The 19,891-nt window shown below is 41.5% G+C and overlaps 1 pseudogene; it reads right to left on the bottom strand.

Annotated features, from left to right (window-relative positions):
- Positions 1–234: 234 nt before the first annotated feature.
- On the bottom strand, positions 235–19,573 carry LOC100580292 (annotated as a pseudogene).
- Between the last annotated feature and the right edge of the window lie 318 nt (positions 19,574–19,891).

Here is a 19,891-nt window from a genome sequence, read left to right as displayed (position 1 = left end):
TCCTAGCTTAAATTAAGTCAAATCAGAAGGAATAAATCAGATGATATAGCAAACACTTCCTCTTGACACCTGCAATTTCTAAAAGCATTAGGAATATTTTTATTAAATTCAGAGAAAGCATTAACTACAAATAAATACATGACGTTTTCTAAAAGGCCACTTTGTGATAAAGTACATACCTACAATGTTCATGGTTTCTTTAAAGTGCTAGATTGTCTCTGGCTTGAGAATCATCTATTGTTTTACAAGGTCTTTCAACACAACTTCAGCGCTGTTGTCAGGTAACACTGGCAAAGGTGTAAATCTGGGCCAAACATCTGAGATGGATTTCAAAAGAAGATGCCAGGGCCCACCAGGTCCAAGTCCAGCTGGGTTAATAAGAGGTACAGCTGCCGAGCGAGGAGCCAAAACTGGATTTACCTCTCGTCTGCTACCCGACCTGGATTCTGTATCTTTAAAACTTTCTGGTGCATTTGTATCTAGTTTTCTCCTTCCTGGTGATTCTAGAGGTTTCATATCATGAATAGAAAGCTTTGGTGGTGGAACAGATGAATGAGATTCTGTTTCTAGAAATTTAACAAAACGTTCTGAAAAAGAACTATTAAGCACAGATTGCTGATTTGGTCTCAAAGGTGTGTTGGGAACACTTTTTGATCCTCCTCCAAGCCACCTAGTCATCCACCTGGTAACACTGCCCTGATCATCAGGAAACAACTGCTCCATCTCCTCCCTTCTGACCCCCAGGATGCTCCCCATCAACCATAACACTTTGTGACGCTGATTTTTTGGCATGTGGAAATGACTGATGAAGAGATTTCTCATTAGGATGTCGTCCACTTTTCCTTCTAAGCTGTTTGCTAAGTTCACCGATTTCTTTTGTACATCATCCAGCATTTCTTGTTGGAACTAATTTTGTTTTTTAAGTTCTTCAATTTGTTCTTCTTTTAGATCTAACTGTTTCTGTAAGTCTTGATGCTGAATCCAGTGCAGCATTTGCTTCATCCAAATGTTCCTGTAATGATATCACTTTTCCTTCCAGACTTTCTGCCTTTTTCTTCCATTCAGCTATAAGCTGTTTTTGCTTTTGTAGTTCAGCAGAATACATAGCTTTTTCCTCTTGTTGGAAATGCTGTAGTACCATCTGCAGGTTGGCCAGTGACAGAGCATACTGCTTTACTTGTTCCTGAGAGGCAGAAAGCAGCAGCACAGTTTCATCCCTTTGCTTGGAGACTACATTCAATTTTTCTTGCAATGACTCTACCTGCACACTGGCTTGATGACTTGCATTTTCCATTGCGTTAGAGGATGAAACTAGCTTTTCCTCCAATACTGTGACTTTCTTTCTTAGTTTAGCCTCTCTATCTTCTGAGGCCAAAGCTTCATTGGTATAAGAACCTTCTGATTCTAAAAGATGATTACGCAATCTCTCTAGCTCCTGGTTTGACTGAAATTCTTGGTCACGTCAACGTTGAACCTCTCTGTAGGGCAGTGTTTTCCATTTGTTTTTGTTTCAGGGCCAACATGACTTGGTCTCTCCTGTTGAAACACAACTGTCTTCTCCTGCACTGATTTAACTGCATTTAAAAGCTGTTCTTGTTCTCTCCTCAAAATATCTCTACCATTTTCTGCAGAAGATAATTTTTTATTTGTATCTTTTATTTTATCCTCAAGTTCCTCAATTTTTTTGGTAGACTCCACTTTTTCTGTTTGTAGAGGTTGAATAGTTGTTTGCTTCTCATAGACTTTGGAGTGATCAATTTCTGTAACTCCAGAGCCACCTTGTTGTAACAGATTTTTGAGTTCTTCAGTCCGTTCTTCATAGTTACTTAATTCTTTTCGATGTCGTTGACTTATTTCTGTTGGTGTGCATTGTGCAGTACTGATATTTCATGTTGATGATCATCAATTTCCTGACTTTGATTCTGTTTCAGTTCCTTAATGATATTTTGTAGTTTGCATGTTTCACTTTGGGCAGAGCTATGTGTTCCTCATGCTTTCAAAGTCTGAGCAATATGCCTCCAACAGCCAACTTCAGAGTCAAGCCTTGAAACTTCATTTAAGAGTCAGTTTATTTCTTGTTGGGACAAAATTGTGTCATCAAAGTCCATGTCATCATCATGGAAAGCTGAAGAATGATGACTAATCACATAAACGAATGAAGCTGCAGTGGTTGCTGATACATTGCCAGCTGTTGAAGGTACTGACTGAGCAGCTGACCTGGAGCGCGATGTGTCTGGCTTTAAGATGTCTGATTTCTACCTCTTTTTGTTGTGTTAGTTTTCTGAGAATGGTGGTTTCTAGCTTCAGTCATGTCCCTGCAAAGGACATGAACTAATCCTTTTTTATGGCTGCATAGTATTCCACGGTGTATATGTGCCACATTTTCTTTATCTAGTCTATCATTGATGGGCATTTGGGTTGGTTCCAAGTCTTTGCTATTGTGAATAGTGCCACAATAAACATACATGTGCATGTGTCTTTATAGTGAAATGATTTATAATCCTTTGGGTATATACCCAGTAATGGGATTACTGGGCAAATGGTATTTCTGGTTCTAGATCCTTGAGGAATCACCACACTGTCCTCCACAATGATTGAACTAATTTACACTCCCACTAACAGTGTAAAAGCGTTCCTATTTCTCCACACCCTCTCTAGCATATCTGTTGTTTCCTGACTTTTTGATGATCACCATTCTCACTGGCGTGAGATGGTATCTCATTGTGGTTTTGACTTGCATTTATCTAATGACCAGTGATGATGAGCTTTTTTTCGTATGTTTGTTGGCTACATAAATGTCTTCTTTTGAGAAGTGTTTGTTCATATCCTTTGTCCACTTTTTGATGGGGTTGTTTTTTTCTTGTGAATTTGTTTAAGTTCCTTGTAGATTCTGGAAATTAGACCTTTGTCAGATGGATAGATTGCAAAAATTTTCTCCCATTCTGTAGGTTGCCTGTTCACTCTGATGATAGTTTCTCTTGCTGTGCAGAAACTCTTTAGTTTGATTAGATCTCATTTGTCAATTTTGGCTTTTGTTGCAATTGCTTTTGGTATTTCAGTCATGAAGTCTTTGCCCGTGCCTATGTCCTGAATGGTATTGCCCAGGTTTTTATGGTTTTAGGTTTTAAGTTTCAGTCTTTAATTCATCTTGAGTTATTTTTTGTATAAGGTGTAAGGAAGGGGTTCAGTTTCTGTTTTCTGCATATGGCTAGCCAGTTTTCCCAGCACCATTTATTAAATAGGGAATCCTTTCCCCATTGCTTGTTTTTGCCAGGTTTGTCAAAGATCAGATAGTTGCAGATATGTGGCATTATTTCTGAAGGCTCTGTTCTGTTCCATTGGTCGATATCTCTGTTTTGGCACCAGTACCATGCTGTTTTGGTTACTGTAGCCTTGTAGTATAGTTTGAAGTCAGGTAGTGTGATGCCTCCAGCTTTGTTCTTTTTGCTTAGGATTGTCTTGGCTATATGGGCTCTTTTTTGGTTTCATATGAAATTTAAAGTAGTTTTTTTCTAATTCTATGAAGAAAGTCAATGGTAGCTTGATGGGAATAGCAGTGAATCTATAAATTAGTTTGGTTAGTGTGACCATTTTCACAATATTAATTCCTCCTATCCATGAGCATGAAATTTTTTTTCCATTTGTTTGTGTCCTCTCTTATTTCCTTGAGCTGTGGTTTGTAGTTTTCCTTGAAAAGGTCCTTCACATCCCTAGTAAGTTGTATTCCTAGGTATTTTATTCTCTTTGTAGTAATTGTGAATGGGAGTTCACTCATTATTTGGCTCTCTGTTTGTCTTATTATTGGTGTATAGCAATGTTTGTAATTTTTGTACATTGATTTTGTATCCTGAGACTTTGCTGAAGTTGCTTATCAGCTTAAGGAGATTTTGGGCTAAGATGATGGGGTTTTCTAAGTATACAATCATGTCATCTGCAAACAGGGACAATTTGACTTCCTCTCTTCCTATTTGAATATGCTTTATTTCTTTCTCTTGCCTGATTGCCCTGGCCAGAACTTCCAATACTATGTTGAATAGGAGTGGTGAGAGAGGGCATCCTTGTCTTGTGCTGGTTTTCAAAGGGAATAGTTCCAGCTTTTGCCCATTCAGTATGATATTGGCTACAATTTTGTCATAAATAGCTCTTATTATTTTGAGATATGTTCCATCAATACCTAGTTTATTGAGAGTTTTTAGCATGAAGCGGTGTTGAATTTTATTGAAGGCCTTTTCTGCATCTATTGAGATAATCGTGTGTTTTTTGTCATTGGTTCTGTTTATATGATGGATTAAATTTATTGATTTGCATATGTTGAACCAGCCTTGCATCCCAGGGATGAAGCCAACTTGGTCATGGTGGATAAACTTTTTGATGTGCTGCTGGATTTGGTTTGCTAGTATTTTACTGAGGATTTTTGCACTGGTGTTCATCAGGGATATTGGCCTGAAATTTTCTTTTTTTGTTGTGTCTCTGCCGGCTTTTGGTATCAGGATGATGCTGGCCTCATAAAATGAGTTAGGGAGGAGTTCCTCTTTTTCTATTGCTTGGAATAGTTTCAAAAGGAATGGTACCAGCTCCTCTTTGTAACTCTGGTAGAATTCAGCTGTGAATCTGTCTGGTCCTGGACTTTTTTTGGTTGGTAGGATATTAATTACTGCCTCAATTTCAGAACTTATCATCAGTCTATTCAGGGATTCAACTTCTTCCTGGTTTTGTCTTGGGAGGGCATATGTGTCCAGGAATTTATCCATTTCTTCTAGATTTTCTAGCTTAGTTGCATAGAGGTGTTTATAGTATTCTCTGATGGTAGTTTGTATTTCTGTGGGATCAGTGATGATATCCCCTTTATCACTTTTTATTGTCTCTATTTGATTCTTCTCTCTTTTCTTGTTTATTAGTCTGGCTAGTGATCTATTTTGTTAATCTTTTCAAAAAACCAACTGCTGGATTCATTGATTTTTTGAAGGGTTTTTCGTGTATCTATCTCCTTCAGTTTTGCTCTGATCTTAGATATTTCTTGTCTTCTGCTAGCTTGTGAATTTGTTTGCCCTTGTCTCTCTAGTTCTTTTAATTGTGATGTTAGGATGCCGATTTTAGATCTTTCCCGCTTTCTGATGTGGGCATTTAGTGCATAAATTTGTCTCTTAACACTGCTTTAGCTGTGTCCCAGAGATTCTGGTATGTTGTCTCTTTGTTCTCATTGGTTTCAAAGAACTTTATTTCTGCCTTAATTTCCTTATATACCCAGTAGTCATTCAGGACCAGGTTGTTCAGTTTTCATGTAGTTGTGTAGTTTTGAGTGACTTTCTTAATCCAGAGTTCTAATTTGGTTGCACTGTGGTTTGAGAGACTGTTGGTTATGATTTCTGTTCTTTCACATTTGCTGAGGAGTATTTTACTTCCAATTATGTGGTCAATTTTAGAATAAGTACTATGTGGTGCTGAGAAGAATGTATATTCTGTTGATTTGGGGTGGAGAGTTCTGTAGATGTCTATTAAGTCCGCTTGGTCCAGAGCTGAGTTCAAGTCTTGAATGTCCGTGTTAATTTTCTGTCTCATTGATCTGTCTAATATTGACAGTGGGGTGTTAAAGTCTCCCATTATTATTGCATGGGAGTCTAAGTCTCTTTGTAGGTCTCTAAGAACTTGTTTTATGAATCTGGGTGCTCCTGTATTGGGTGCATATTTAGGAGAGTTAGCTTTTCTTGTGGCATTTATCCCTTTACTGCTATGTAATGCACTTATTTGTCTCTTTTGATCTTTGCTGGTTTAAAGTTTGTTGTATCAGAGAATAGGATTGCAACCCCTCCTTTTTTTTTCTTCCCATTTCCTTGGTAAATATTCCTCCATCCCTTTATTTTGAGCCTATGTGTGTCTTTGCATGTGAGGTGGGTCTCCTTAATACAATACACCAATGGGTCTTGACTCTTGATCCAGTTTGCCAGTCTGTGTCTTTTAATTGGGGCATTTAGCCCATTTACATTTAAGGTTAATATTGTTATATGTGAATTTGATCCTGTCATCATGATGTTAGCTGGTTATTTTGCACATTAGTTGATGCAGTTTCTTCATAATGTCATTGGTCTTTATATTGTGGTGTGTTTTTACAGTTGCTGGTACCAGTTTTTCCTTTCCATATTTAATGCTTCCTTCATGAGCTCTTGTAAGACAGGCCTGGTGGTGACAAAATCCTTCAAAATTTCCTTGTCTGTAGAGGATTTTATTTCTCCTTCGCTTATGAACTTTAGTTTGGCTGGATATGAAATTCTGGGTTGAAAATTCTTTTCTTTAAGAATATTGAATATTGGCACAACTCTCTTCTGGCTTGTAGGATTTCTACAGAGACATCCACTGTTAGTCTGATGGGCTTCCTTTTGTAGATAACCTGACCTTTCTCTCTGGCTGCCCTTAGCATTTTTTTCCTTCATTTCAACCTTGGAGAATCTGACAATTATGTGTCTTGGGGTTGCTCTTCTCAAGGAGTATCTTAGTGGTGTTCTCTGTATTTCCTGAATTTGAATGTTGGCCTGTCTTGCTAGGTTGGGGAAGTTTTCCTGGATAATATACTGAGGAGTGTTTTCCAACTTGGTTCCATTCTCCCTGTCACTTTCAGGTACACCAATCAATCATAGGTTTGGTCTTTTCACATAGTCCCATATTTCTTGGAGGCTTTGTTTGTTTCTTTTCATTCTTTTTTCTCTAATCTTGTTTTTACGCCTTATTTCATTAAGTTGATCTTCAATCTTTGATATCTTTTCTTCCACTTGATCAATTTGGCTGTTGATACTTGTGTATGCTTCACAAAGTTCTTGTGCTGTGTTTTTCAGCTCCATCAGGTAATTTATGTTCTTCTCTAAACTGGTTGTTCTAGTTAGCAGCTCCTGTCACCTTTTATCAAGGTTTCAAGGTTCTTTTTTTTTTTTTGAGACAGAGTCTGGCTCTGTTGCCCAGGCTGGAGGGCAGTGGCGTGATCTCGGCTCACTGCAAGCTCCACCTCCTGGGTTCACGCCATTCTCCTGCCTCAGCCTCCCGAGTAGCTGGGATTACAGGCACCCGCCACCACGCCCGGCTAATTTTTTTTGTATTTTTAGTAGAGACGGGGTTTCACCATGTTAGCCAGGATGGTCTCGATCTCCTGAACTTTATCAAGGTTCTTAGCTTCCTTGCATTGGGTTAGAACCTGCTCCTTTAGCTCAGAGGAGTGTGTTATTACTCACCTTGTGAAGCCTACTTCTGTCAATTCGTCAGACTCATTCTTCACCCAGTTCTTTGTCCTTGCTGGAAAGATTGTTGTGATCATTTGGAGGAGAAGAGTCATTCTGGTTTTTGAAATTCTCAGCATTTGGGGGCTGGTTTTTCCTCATCTTCGTGGACTTATCTACCTTGATCTTTGATGCTGATGACCTTTGGATGGGGTTTTTGTGTTGGGGTCCTTTTTGTTGATGTTGATGTTATTGCTTCCTGTTTGTCAGTTTTTCTTCTAATAGTCAGGCCCTTCTCTGCAGATCTGGTGGAGTTTGCTGGAGGTCCACTCCAGACCCTGTTTACCTGGGTATCACCAGTGGAGGCTTCAGAATAGCAAAGATTGCTGTCTGCTCCTTCCTTTGGTCGCTTCATCCCAGAGGGGCACCCACCTGATGCCAGCCGGAGCTCTCATGTATGAGGTGTCTGTTGAACCCTGCTGGGAGGTGTCACCCAGTCAGGAGGCATGGGAGCCAGGGACCCACTTGAGGAGAATTCCACTTATATACCTTAGCAGAGCTCGAGCACTGTGCTGGGAGATCCACTGCTCTCTTCAGAGCCGGCAGGCAGGGACATTTATGCCCGCTAAAGCTGTGCCCATGCCCACAGCTGCCCATTCCCCCAGGTGCTCTGTCCCAGGGAGATGGGAGTTTTATCTATAAGCCCCTGACTGGGGCTGCTGCCTTTCTTTCAGAGATGCCTTTCCCAGAGAGGAGGAACCTAGAGAGGCAGTCTGGCCACAGCCACTTTGCCACGCTGTCGTGAGTTCCCAACAATTCATTTTCATGAAGAACTAGCAAATAGTTGGGTAATACTTCCTAGTTAAAAAAAAAAAAAAAAAGTGCCATTCACCAGGTTATGGAGGTGGGTCTGGGGTCTGCTTGCCCCAGGTTAGATTCAGGTTCTCAGTCAGAGACCCAGAGGTGATCCTCTAGGAGGTCTTTCTGGGGACTTTCTCTTCCAGTTCATTCCTTTGAAAATGGGAGGGAGTGATTCTCACTGGGGTACTAAGAATTTATTACCTCCTGGCGGGCAAGAAGGAGATATTTAGCCAGACCCAGAAAGGAGAGAATAGGGAAGGGAGGGAAAAAAGAGGGGTAGGAAACTGCAGCAAAAGGCACCAAAGGGGATATGTGGGACCCAAAGACAAGTCCCACGGGGGCAAGTGGATACTGGGTTTCCCCTTCCACTCCCTTCCGCAGCTCTTCTCCACCTGGACCGCAGTGTGACTTAGTGGGGTCAGCCAGGCCTGCCTCAAATCCGTCTCTGCCCCTTCTGAGGTGGCCCCTGGGGCAAGCCACGAAAAAAGCCTTGGTTTCCTTACCTGTAAAATAAGGACAATAACCCCCTCATTTGCTTGTAGGGAGGTTAAATCCAATAAGGCATCTGTGGCACTTGCTAGAGTGCCTGGAACAAAACGTGAAAGCAACATTTGGTCAGGAAAAATAAAACCAAGGGCCTTGAATAGACATTTCTCCAAAGAAGATATACAAGTGGCCAATAAGCACACGGCAATATGCTCTGTGCTCAATATTATTAATCATCAGGGAGATGCAAATTATAACCAAAAGAAGATACACACACCGACACACACACAGCCATTATTATTTAAAAAAAAGGAAACACAGCATAACAAATGTAGGTGAAGATGTGGAGACATTGGAACCCTTGTGCACTGTTGGCGGGAATGTAAAATGGCTCAGCCACTGTGGAAGACAGTATGGCATCTCCTCAAAATATGAAACAGAATCACCATGTGATCCAGTGTTTCCACTTCTGAGAGCATACCCAGGAGAAACGAAAGCAGGAACTTGGAGAGAGATTTGCATACCCATGTTCAGAGCAGCATTATTCACAGCAATCACCACGTGGAAGCAACTCAAGTATCCACTGAAGGACGAATGGGTAAACAAATGGGGTACATCCAACAATGGAATATTATCCAGCCTTAAAGTGGGAGGGAATTCTGACCAATGCTATAGCATGGATGAAACCTGAAGACATTATGCTCAGTGAAATAATCCAGATACAAAAGGACAAATATTGTATGATTCCACTTATATACCTGTTAAAGCAAACTAAGTATGGACTGAGAAGGACTCCATATTTCTATATTTGAGTCCTTGTGATGAACTGTAACCTAGCTTAATAGGCAGACAAAACTGAAAACCTAACTTAGTAGTACACACCTGTAACACTAGTTAAGTCTTGGCCAATCCCAGTGGCCACACTTCAACCATTCATACACTGCTGAGTGTTCAAACAATGTTCAAATAAGACATATGCTGAGCTGTAACCAATCTAGTCATTTTGTACCTCACTTCTAATTTCTGTACGTCATTTCCCATTTTTTTGTCTGTAAATCTTCTTCCACCACGTGGCTGTGCCGGAGTCTCTGTGAATCTGCTGTGATTCTGGGGACTCTCCAATTCTCAAATTGTTCATTGCTCAATTAAACTCCTTGAAATTTAATTCAGCTGAAGTTTCTATTTTATCATATCTAAGAGCAGTCAAATCTATAGAGACAGAAAATCTCTGCCTTGGTTGCCAGGGGCTGGGGGAAGGGGACATAGAAAATTAGTGGTTAATGGACATGCAGTTTCAGTTGTGGAAGATGAAAAAGTTGTGGAGGTGGATAGTGGTGATGATTGCACAACAATGGGGATGTACTTGATGCCACTGAACTGTACACTAAAAAATGGGTTAAAATAGCAAATGTTATAAGATTTGACAACAAACAAGTAAGAGCAAATAAAACCAAGGAAGTTATCATAGCAATGTTATTAACAATAATTACTATTATCTTTCTGAAAGCAGATCCTGTTTATTTTCTTAACACACTTTTCTTCCCTGAGCCTAGCACGGTGCCAGGGTCTCAATATACAAAAGCTTAAAACAAAATGAAATACGCAAACTGAAGAAGCAAAAATCCATGGTGTGTTAAAACCCTTGGAGACTGGAATGAGGGGTCTGTTGGCCTGTCTGGCTTATTTACATTCGGTATTTGGACCATTCATGGTCCTTTCTCATTTTGCAGACCATGTGATTAGTCTTTGGAGTGAGAGGAAAAAGGAAGAGGCAGAACTGGGGTCTTTGGCTTAATTGACAAGGGCAGCATGTGGGCTGGTTGCTGTCTCACTTTTTCATCCTTAGGAGAGTCTGTGCACAGTCACTGCAACTCTCACCACCATTCTTGGACAAACCTAGGTTGCCATTGTATTAGTTAGCTTTTGCTGGGTAACAAATAGTTCCAAAACTTAGTAGCTTATAACAACAGCCACTTGTTTCGCTCATGAGACTGTTTTGACTGGCTGTTTCTCTTATCTGGGCCAGGTGGGACTTATGTCTGCTGGGCTCATGTGTCTGCAGTCAGTTGTAAGATGACCCAAGGCCAGGCTGATCTAGGATGGCCTCAGCTAGGCTGGCTTATCTCTGCTTCATATGGTCTCCCATTCTCCAGTGGGCTGGCCTAGCCCAGGCTTATTCCTGTAGTAGTACCCAGGGCCTCAAGGGAGTGAGCAGCAGTGGGCAAGGCCTCTTGAGGTCCAAGCTTGGAACTGGCTGGACATCATTTCCACTTCATTTTATTGGTCAAAGCAAGTAATAAAACCAGCCTAGATTCAAGGAGTGGGGAAATTGATTCATGGAGGGGAATTATTGCAGGGCTTTTTTTTTTTTTTTTGCAGTCTACTATTCTAACTTTACAAGTTTGGGGTCATCTGGAACAGCATGTGGATTGAAGAAATAATGAAATAGCACTTAGTACAGTGCTTGCCATTAGTCATGTTCAGGTAATATTGAGTGAATAAAGAAAAGCATCTTCTTAGGCTGAAGAGATAAAGTAAGAACAAGATGCATTTCATGTCCTCAAGAATCTCAGAGCCAGCTGGGCATGGTGTCTCACGCCTATAATCCCAGCAGTTTGGGAGGCCAAGGCAGGAGGATCACTTGAAGTGAGGAGTTCGAGACCTGGGCAAGCTAATTGGGAGGCTGAGGTGGGAGGATTGTTTGAAGCCAGGAGTTCGAGGATACAGTGAGCTATAATGATGCCCCTGGCCTCCAGCATGGGTGACAGAGCTAGACCCTATCTCTTAAAAATAAATAAATAAATAAATAATAAATCTCAGAGCCAAGAGGAGAAGACAGACTCGTAAACAGATTACTCTGTAACAGTGGTCAGTGCTGTGATAGGAGTTTGTATGGTGCATTGCAGACACCAATAAGAGAAGGACTCCACTCATCCAGCCTGGGAGACAGTGTGCAGGGGAGCTAGAGGCAGTAAAGCACAGTGGTTCGGGGCATGGTTTCCTACCATGTTGCCAATGTTGGAATCTGGCTCTGATACTAGTTATGTGACCTGGGTCAAGTCGCTTGAGCTCTCTGTGCCTCAGTTCCTTCATCTTTAATTTGTGGATGTTAAAAATAGTAGTGCCTACCTTATAGTGTTTACATGAATTTAATTAATTAATTATTATTATTATGATTGAGACAGGATCTCACTCTGTTGTCCAGGCTGGAGTGCAGTGGCACAATCATAGCTCACTGTAGCCTCAAACTCCTGGGCTCCAGGGATCGTCCCTCCTCAGCCTCCTGAGTAGCTGGGACTACAGGCATGTGCCACCATGCCTGGCTAATTTTTTTTTAGAGGTCTTGCTATGTTGGCCAGGCTGGTCTTGAACTCCTGACTTCAAGCAATTCTCCTGCCTCAGCCTTCCAATGCACTGAGATTATAGACATAAGCCACCGTGCCCAGGCTGCATGAGTTTTAAATTAACAAATATTTGAAAAACACTTATGACAGTGACTAACACATAGTAAGTATTACATGAGTGTTAGTTATTATTATTATTATTATTTTTTATTACTATTGTTCAAGAATGAGTAGATGTTAGCCAGATGGAGCCTGACAGAGGTTAGTGCATTCTAAGTATTGGGGGTTTGGTGAAACCTTAGTCAGTTCTCCTCTCCTTCATACTGTAACCCAACTGAGAAATGGACACAGGAGTCAGATGGAGGTGAAAGGATCAGTTTCTTTTTTGCGATCAAATAGTAGGTCTTATTCATTTTGTCTTTTTTTAATATACTTTAAGTTTTAGGGTACATGTGCACAATGTGCAGGTTGGTTATATTTAGTTACATATGTATACATGCGCCGTGGTGGTGTGCTGCACCCGTTAACTCGTCATTTAACATTAGGTATATCTCCTAATGCTATCCCTCCCCACTTCCCCCACCCCACAACAGGCGCCATTGTGTGGTGTTCCCCTTCCTGTGTCCATGTGTTCTCATTGTTCAATTCCCACCTATGAGTGAGAACATGCGGTGTTCAGTTTTTTTGTCCTTGTGATAGTTTGCTGATCAGTTTCATGCTGGTAAAGGTGGATCTCAGCTTGGGTCTCTCTGAAGTTGGTATGGTCTTCCTGCTCCTTTGCCCTATTAATAGACAGACTTACCTTTTGTTGGGGGCTAAGTCCTGCCCTGGTGAACTTATCACAGGGCACAAGGAAAGGAGAAAATAGGCAGGCAGTTTTCTAGGGAGAGACCTTAAGTGGGACAGTCCCCTCTTCCATCTCCCCACTTGGATAGCAAGAGATTGTTGAGAGAGGAAATAATCTCTTAATATTGTTTTCTCCTGAATGGTGATCCCATGGAAACAGAAGTGGAGTAGATTGTATTATTGCATTTCAGATATTCACTGTCCCTCCCACTTTGCAGTGTAAGGGGTATACACCCTTGCCTCATTGGTCTTTGGCCCCCTAATGTGACTTGCCCTCGGCAATGCAATGGAACAGAGTTGACGTATACCAGATCTGGTCAGAGGCTTGACATGTGCTCTCGTGGTTGGCTTGGCCTCTTGAGCGTCTATGTCCATCATGAGATCAACCTGCCCCAGAGAGTGGCTTCTCTTCCAGCCTGGGTCCTGTGATCTGTAGACAAAAGGCTCACACTTGAACTGGTGCCAAACCCAACTACACCCAGCAGAGCCACAGAAGACTGGTAAACCCACACTTGAGAAATAATTTCTCATCATAAACCCCTGAGATTTCGGAGGTTGGTTGTTACCGCAGGGAAAGATAACTTTTAACGGCAAAGATTATTTTTAATGGCAAAAACTGCATTACTTTTGCACCAACCTAATACTAAAGGTGAGTAATTGGCATGTTCCTTGACCGTTAAATGAGAAAAGGGCAAGAGCGAAGTCAGAGAGGCAAGGAGAGAAGCTCCAAGCTGTCAGGGCTGCTGGAGCATCACCGTGGCCTGGAAGACAGATGGAGAGTAGGCAGGGGACAGGCTAAGAAGGATGGGTCCCGTGGCCAAGGCCTGTGAACTTTAACACCAAAGAAATGGAAGACATTGAAGAGTTTTAAGCATAGGGGTGACTTGAATAAGATGTGAACTTTAACTCATCCAGGAGTTGTTGTAGTACAATGCATTACTCACATATCTGTGGTGATGCTGGTGTAAACAAAGCACTGTACTGCCAGTCATATAGAAGTCCGGCACATACAAGGATGCACAGCAGATAATGCTTAATAATGATAACAAATGACCATGTTATGGGTGCATGCAGTCAGTATACTGTACTTTCTGTTATTTTAGAGTGCATTCCTTCTACTTATAAAAAGAAGGAGTTAGCTGTAAAACAGCCCCAGGGAGGTCATTCCAGAAGAAGGCATTGTTATCATAAGAGATGACTGCCCCATGCGTGTTACTACCCCTGAAGTCCTTCCAGCGGGGCAAGATGTGGAGGTGGAAGATGGTGATATTGATGATCCTGACTGTGTAGGACGAGGCCAATGTGTGTGTTTGTATAGTTTTTAGCAAAAAAAGTTTAAAAAATAAAAATAAAAAATTTAAAAAGTGGAAAAGCTTATAGAATAAGGATATAAAGAAAGAAAATATTTATATACAGTTGCACAATGTTTGTATTTTAAGCTAAGTGTTATTACATGAGTCATAAAGTTGAAAACATTAAAAAGTTTATAAAGTAAAAAGGTTACAGTAAGCTTTATTATCAAGGATCATTGATCGAAGAAAGAAAAACATTTTAAAAAGGAAATTTAGTGTAGCTTAAGTGTACAGTATTTCTAAAGTCTACAGTCGTATCCAGTACTGTTCTCAACCTTCACCTTCACTCACCACTCACTCACTGACTCACCCAAAGCAACTTCCAGTCCTGCTCCACTCATGGGAAGTGCCCTATACAGGGGTACCATTTTCTAATCTTATATACTGTATTTTTACTGTACCTTTTTATGTTTAGATATATTTAGATGCAAGAATACTTCCCATTGTGTTAGAATTGCCTACAGTATTCAGTACAGTTACGTGCTGTACAGGTTTGTAATCTAGGAGCAATAGGTTCTACACAAGCTTGTCAACACATGGCCCACAGGCTGCATGTGGCCCAGGACAGCTTTGAATACTGCCCAACACAAATGTGTAAACTTTCTTAAAACATTATGAGAATTTTTTTTTGCAATTTTTTTTTTTTTTAGCTCATCAGCTATCGTTAGTGTTAGTGTATTGTATTTTATGTGTGGCCAAAGACAATTTTTCCTCCAATGTGGCCTAGGGAAGCTGAAAGATTGAACACCCCTGCTCTACCATATAGCCTCGGTTTGGAGTAGCTGACACCATCTAGGTTTATGTAAGCATACTCTGATGTTCACACAATGAAATTACCAAATGATGAATTTCCCCGAATGTACCCCTGTCATTAATTGATGCATGACTATAATTATAGAAGGTCCAGAGATACATTTGGGCTTTCTGAAAAGAAGTGAGATGGTGGAGACTCAACTCCTATTTCAAATATTAGGTGGAACTTAGGGGGCCTAGGCCAGATTGGAATTTAGGAGCTTGGTTTCCTGAATCTTGTCTTTCCCAGATGTGTCCATTGAAAAAGAAAAGAGAGGCGAGACCAGCTTTCCCCGTCAAGCTGTGAAGTATGTCTACTGAGAGAAGACCAGTGGGCACAGAATGACAGAATCTGAGCCTGTGGCTTGGTCCTGCCACTTGCTTAGCTTCACTGCATCTCATGATATTATTTGCAACTCTGCTTGCAAGTATAACAAACACCTATTTGAGCTAGGGAAGCTCAGTGTGGAAGATTTGCTGTAAAAATATAGAGATGGTTTGCAGAATTTAAGGAAAGAGATGCAGTTGAACCTTTGGCTAAGACTGGGATCAGGGTTGTAAAAGCCATCAGGGACCATACAGCTTCTCTCTGCTCATCTGCTTCAATCTCTGTTTATAGACTGACTTTTTCTGCTTCTTGGTCCACAGCTCTGGAGCTTACATCACCTCTACTCAAGTCATCAGCTCAGACCAAACTAGAATCACTTAATCCTCATTGCAAATAGACATAGAAATAGGACTCTGACCAATTTTGGGTTAATTGTTCACTCTGGTGGCCATCAGGTCAAGGTCAGGGGGCACATATTTAATTAGGGGAGCTCATACTTATTGGTGAAGTGGGAGGACAAGGGCACTGCTATAGCCTGGGTAGTTACGCCAAATTTTATCTGTGGGGTATCTTAGAACACAAGTTCACTGGTTTAACAGAAACTTCAAATACAGTGGTTTAAATAGGAAGTATATTCCTCTTGTAACACTCCAGTGATAAGAAATGTAGGATTGAGAGGCTGGGCGCAGTGGCTCATGCCTGTAATCCCAGCACTTTGGGAGGCCGAGACGGGCGGATCATGAGGTCAGGAGATCGAGACCATCCTGGCTAACACAGTGAACCCCATCTCTACTAAAAATACAAAAAAAAAATTAGCTGGGTGTGGTGGCCGGCACCTGTAGTCCCAGCTACTCGGGAGGCTGAGGCAGGAGAATGGCGTGAACCTGGGAGGTGGAGTTTGCAGTGAGCCGAGATCACACCCCTGCACTCCAGCCTGGGTGACGGAGCAAGACTCTATCTCAAACAAAACAAAACAAAACAAAACACCAAAAAAAAAAAAAAAACCCAGAAATGTAGGATTGAGAGATTAAAGCCACAATGCCACCACACTGGGCCGTACTGATGGTGGAGTCCTATTTTGATGTCCACCATCCCTAGGCTTTCACTCTCATCTCTGATGTTCATTATGGTTCTCCATGGTTCTCCATCAGATTCACCTTCCAGGTAGCAAGACAGGGGAAGGGGAAGAGAGAGGGAAGGCCATTCTCTTTAAGGGCATGACTCAGAAGTTGGCCAGATCTTTTCGTTTATAATAGAACTTAGTTATATGTATAAGAGAACTTAGTTACATATAAGGAAGGCCGGGAAATATAGTCTCTATTCTGGGTGGCCATAATCTCAGTTAAAAATTGGGAGTTCTGCTACTACCGAAGAAAGGGAGAAGCAGATTAAATGGTGTGGCTAAATGGTGCAGGCCAACTGAAAATCCTCCTGCAGTATAATATTTCCTACAAATTGTTCTGAGGATCAAATGACCTGGTCGGGGCAGGCGAAAATGGAAAGCACAATATAACTGTTCACCTCAGCCTTCCTCGGTTTTATGAGCCATGAAACCTTCTTATGAATAGTTTTCAGTCTAGTTTTGGAATTAAAAGCCTTATATTGGAGTTGGCAGGGGTTTACCATTTATTATTTGTGTGCCCTGGGGTGAGTAATTTCACCTTTCTGGTATCAGTTTCCTCAAAGATAAAATAGGGCTAACAATAGTAGCTACCTCAAGGGTGTTGGGAAGATTAATTAAGATAACATATGCCGAGGACTTATTACTAATCTGGCATATAGTTAGTGTTCAACATGTTGTCATGATTTATGGTCCCACCTTGAGGTTAAAGCTCAGATTCCAACTGACTTTTGGCTTTTATCAGAAATAAAATCTCTGAGAATCCTTCTTGGTTGCCTCCCAGCAGCCATCCTCAATCTTTCTTCTCTCCCTGCCTTTCACTTCAGAGACTGAATGTGCCAGGTACTCAGCCTGCTTTGCAGCTAAGGGTAGCTAGGTGATGGGGTGTTTAGGGAGGTATTTCCATCTGTCATAAAAGGAGAGAAAGACACATGAAGGGAACTGCCCTTTTCCCCTGGCCGAGCCTCCACTTCATTCCTTCTTACTTCCTTCAAAAATAATAGTATGAGAGTGTGATATCGGAACAAAGGCAACCATCTGTGATTACTGGGTCACAACCTAGTGGATTCTAGAAAGCTAAATGGTAGAGAAGAATAGAAAGAGCCTGGATCTTTGATGACTTTGTCGAGCTGCTGAGCCAACCTTGGAACTATTAACCCCAGTCATCTTGTTGTGTGAGATAATAACATTTTCACTGTTTTTTTTTTTTTTGTTGTTGTTGTTGTTGTTGTTTCGAGACACAGTCTCACTCTGTCACCCAGGCTGGAGTGCAATGGCACGATCTCAGCTCACTGCAACCTCTGCCTCCTGGGTTCAAGCGATTCTCCTGCCTCAGCCTCCCAAGTAGCTGGGACTACAGGTGTGTGCCACCATGCTTTTTGTATTTTTATTAGAGACGGGGTTTCACCATGTTGGCCAGGCTGGTCTTGAACTCCTGACCTCAGATGATGCGCCTCAGCCTCCCAAAGTGCTAGGATTAGAGGTGTGAGCCACCGCACCTGGCCACATTTTCATTGTTTAAGGCACTTTTATTAGTTGTTTTTTTCTTATCGCTAAAAGGATTCTCATATAAATCCTCCCATTAGGAGAGGAAAATGCTCCCTCACTAAAGCTGTTCAAAAGAATGTACCACCCACTAAAAAGGCTGTTTCCCCAAAAGGGCACAGCAAGTGCGCCCTCTCTTATGGTGACTTCCCTGAAATGGACACCATTCATTTTGTATGTATGCATTCTGATATATTTATTTTTTTAAAAAAACAGTCTCATTCCTTCATAGTTACAATTCTGGGCTTCGGCTCAGCTAAGTTCAATATTTACTTATCATCAGCTATATCAAGAACAGTAATAGTGCCAATGACGCACAATAAAGAGGAGACCCAGGCATTGCCTTCAAAGAGCTTGTAGTCTAGAGGGAAGAAGAAATAGATAAACAGAGGACCCCAACACACAATGGAAAGAGCTATGATGCTGTGGAAGGACAAAGAAGAGGAACTCAGCCATAAGGCAGGGGGGAAAGTTGGGAGCAAAGCACACCAGGAAAGAGAATATTTATTGAGCACCTACCATGGGTGTGTTAAGTGTATGCGTATGTGATTTTTAACTAGAAGTCTCACTTCTGGCACCAATATATCAGCACAGGAGGTCTGTCTGTCTCCCAGCAAGGACCATCATCAGCATTTTAAGGTAGCCTTATCTACACATCTGTACAAAATAGAAAGATAGGTGGGGAGGAAATACAGTCAGCAGGCACTAATTAACATATCTAGGATCAACATATTTGGCCTTGCTTATTCGCATGTAGCCAATCAGAGCAAGAGGGTGAACAGCAACACCCCAAAGAAACCAATCACAAAAAGGAGTTCCTCAGGACAAAGCCCACGGACCCTGAGGGCAGATGGCTAGATGGCAGGGACTGTACTGTGCTTCCTCATTCTGTTTTCCCACTTTCCTAAGTAACTTGTGGAGCTCTTTGTCTAGAGGCTCTGGGTCATGCTCCAATAAGAACTTTTCTCCTAGATCCAACCTATGGTGATGGCTGAGATGAAGACTGAGGTGACACAGCATTCATTCCTACAGGTGAGTGATTCCTACAGGTACCTCCTTGGACATTCTGGCTTCCTAATAATGCCCAGGAGAACCATGATATCACATTCTTTGTGTCCAATTTACAGATGAACAATGTGAGTCCCAACAGCCTACATTATCAATAGAAATTTGGAATTTGAGCCAAGAGATAAGGCCTTTTATTGCCAAAGAATTTATGTGTGTGCATTAATGGGAAGGTTTAGTCGAGACAGTTTAGATAATTTTATATTAGATGATTCTTTTATTATTAAATACTCCTAATTTTGTGTATGTGTGTATGTGCATGTATGTGCGTGTGTGTAATCTGAAAAGGCTTCCTCCAATGGGTTTCTACCTGTGACAGAGCCAGTGGAGTGCATGAAGCACAGCTCACTGTAACCTTTGACCCCTGAAATTTTGGCAGGTGCTCATAAATGGGAACTATGCCAGATGCTTCTGCTGAAGGAACAAGGATGGATTTGTGGAGTATGTCAGTGTCTTCTGCAGCCTGCAGGTTTCACTCAGGAGCCAGAGCCACAGTCGAGGCTGGACTCTACAAATTCAGGGTAACACCCTCAGAGGACAAGGTCACCCGTGGCCACACCACCATATGCCACTTTTTTGCAAAGGTGATGGGAAGTTCCCATTTCATCTGCATTGACACTTGTCAAACTCATCTGACGATGCCTCAAATTCCATAATTAGAATTTCATCCTTTTGGCTAAAGCCAAACAGGAAATCTGTGTCTTATTCAAGGACATTTCTACCTGGAGAGTGAGACTTTATGCTTAATAGCCACAAGTGTGATGTTCTCACATCCCCTCCTCTCACTGGATTCCCTTGATAGCTCAGTAATATAGGTTTGACGATTTTACCTGTTTACCTGATGAGCAAACAGAGGCCCAAATGGAAGCCAAAATGTAAACTCTTGGCTTGAATTCCAGATTTCTATGGATAATGTAGACTGTTGGGACTCACATTGTTCATCTGTAAAT

The sequence above is a fragment of the Nomascus leucogenys genome, chromosome 10, assembly GCF_006542625.1.
Source record: "Nomascus leucogenys isolate Asia chromosome 10, Asia_NLE_v1, whole genome shotgun sequence".
NCBI lineage: Eukaryota > Metazoa > Chordata > Mammalia > Primates > Hylobatidae > Nomascus > Nomascus leucogenys.
This window is presented reverse-complemented; position numbering and strand designations above follow the sequence as displayed.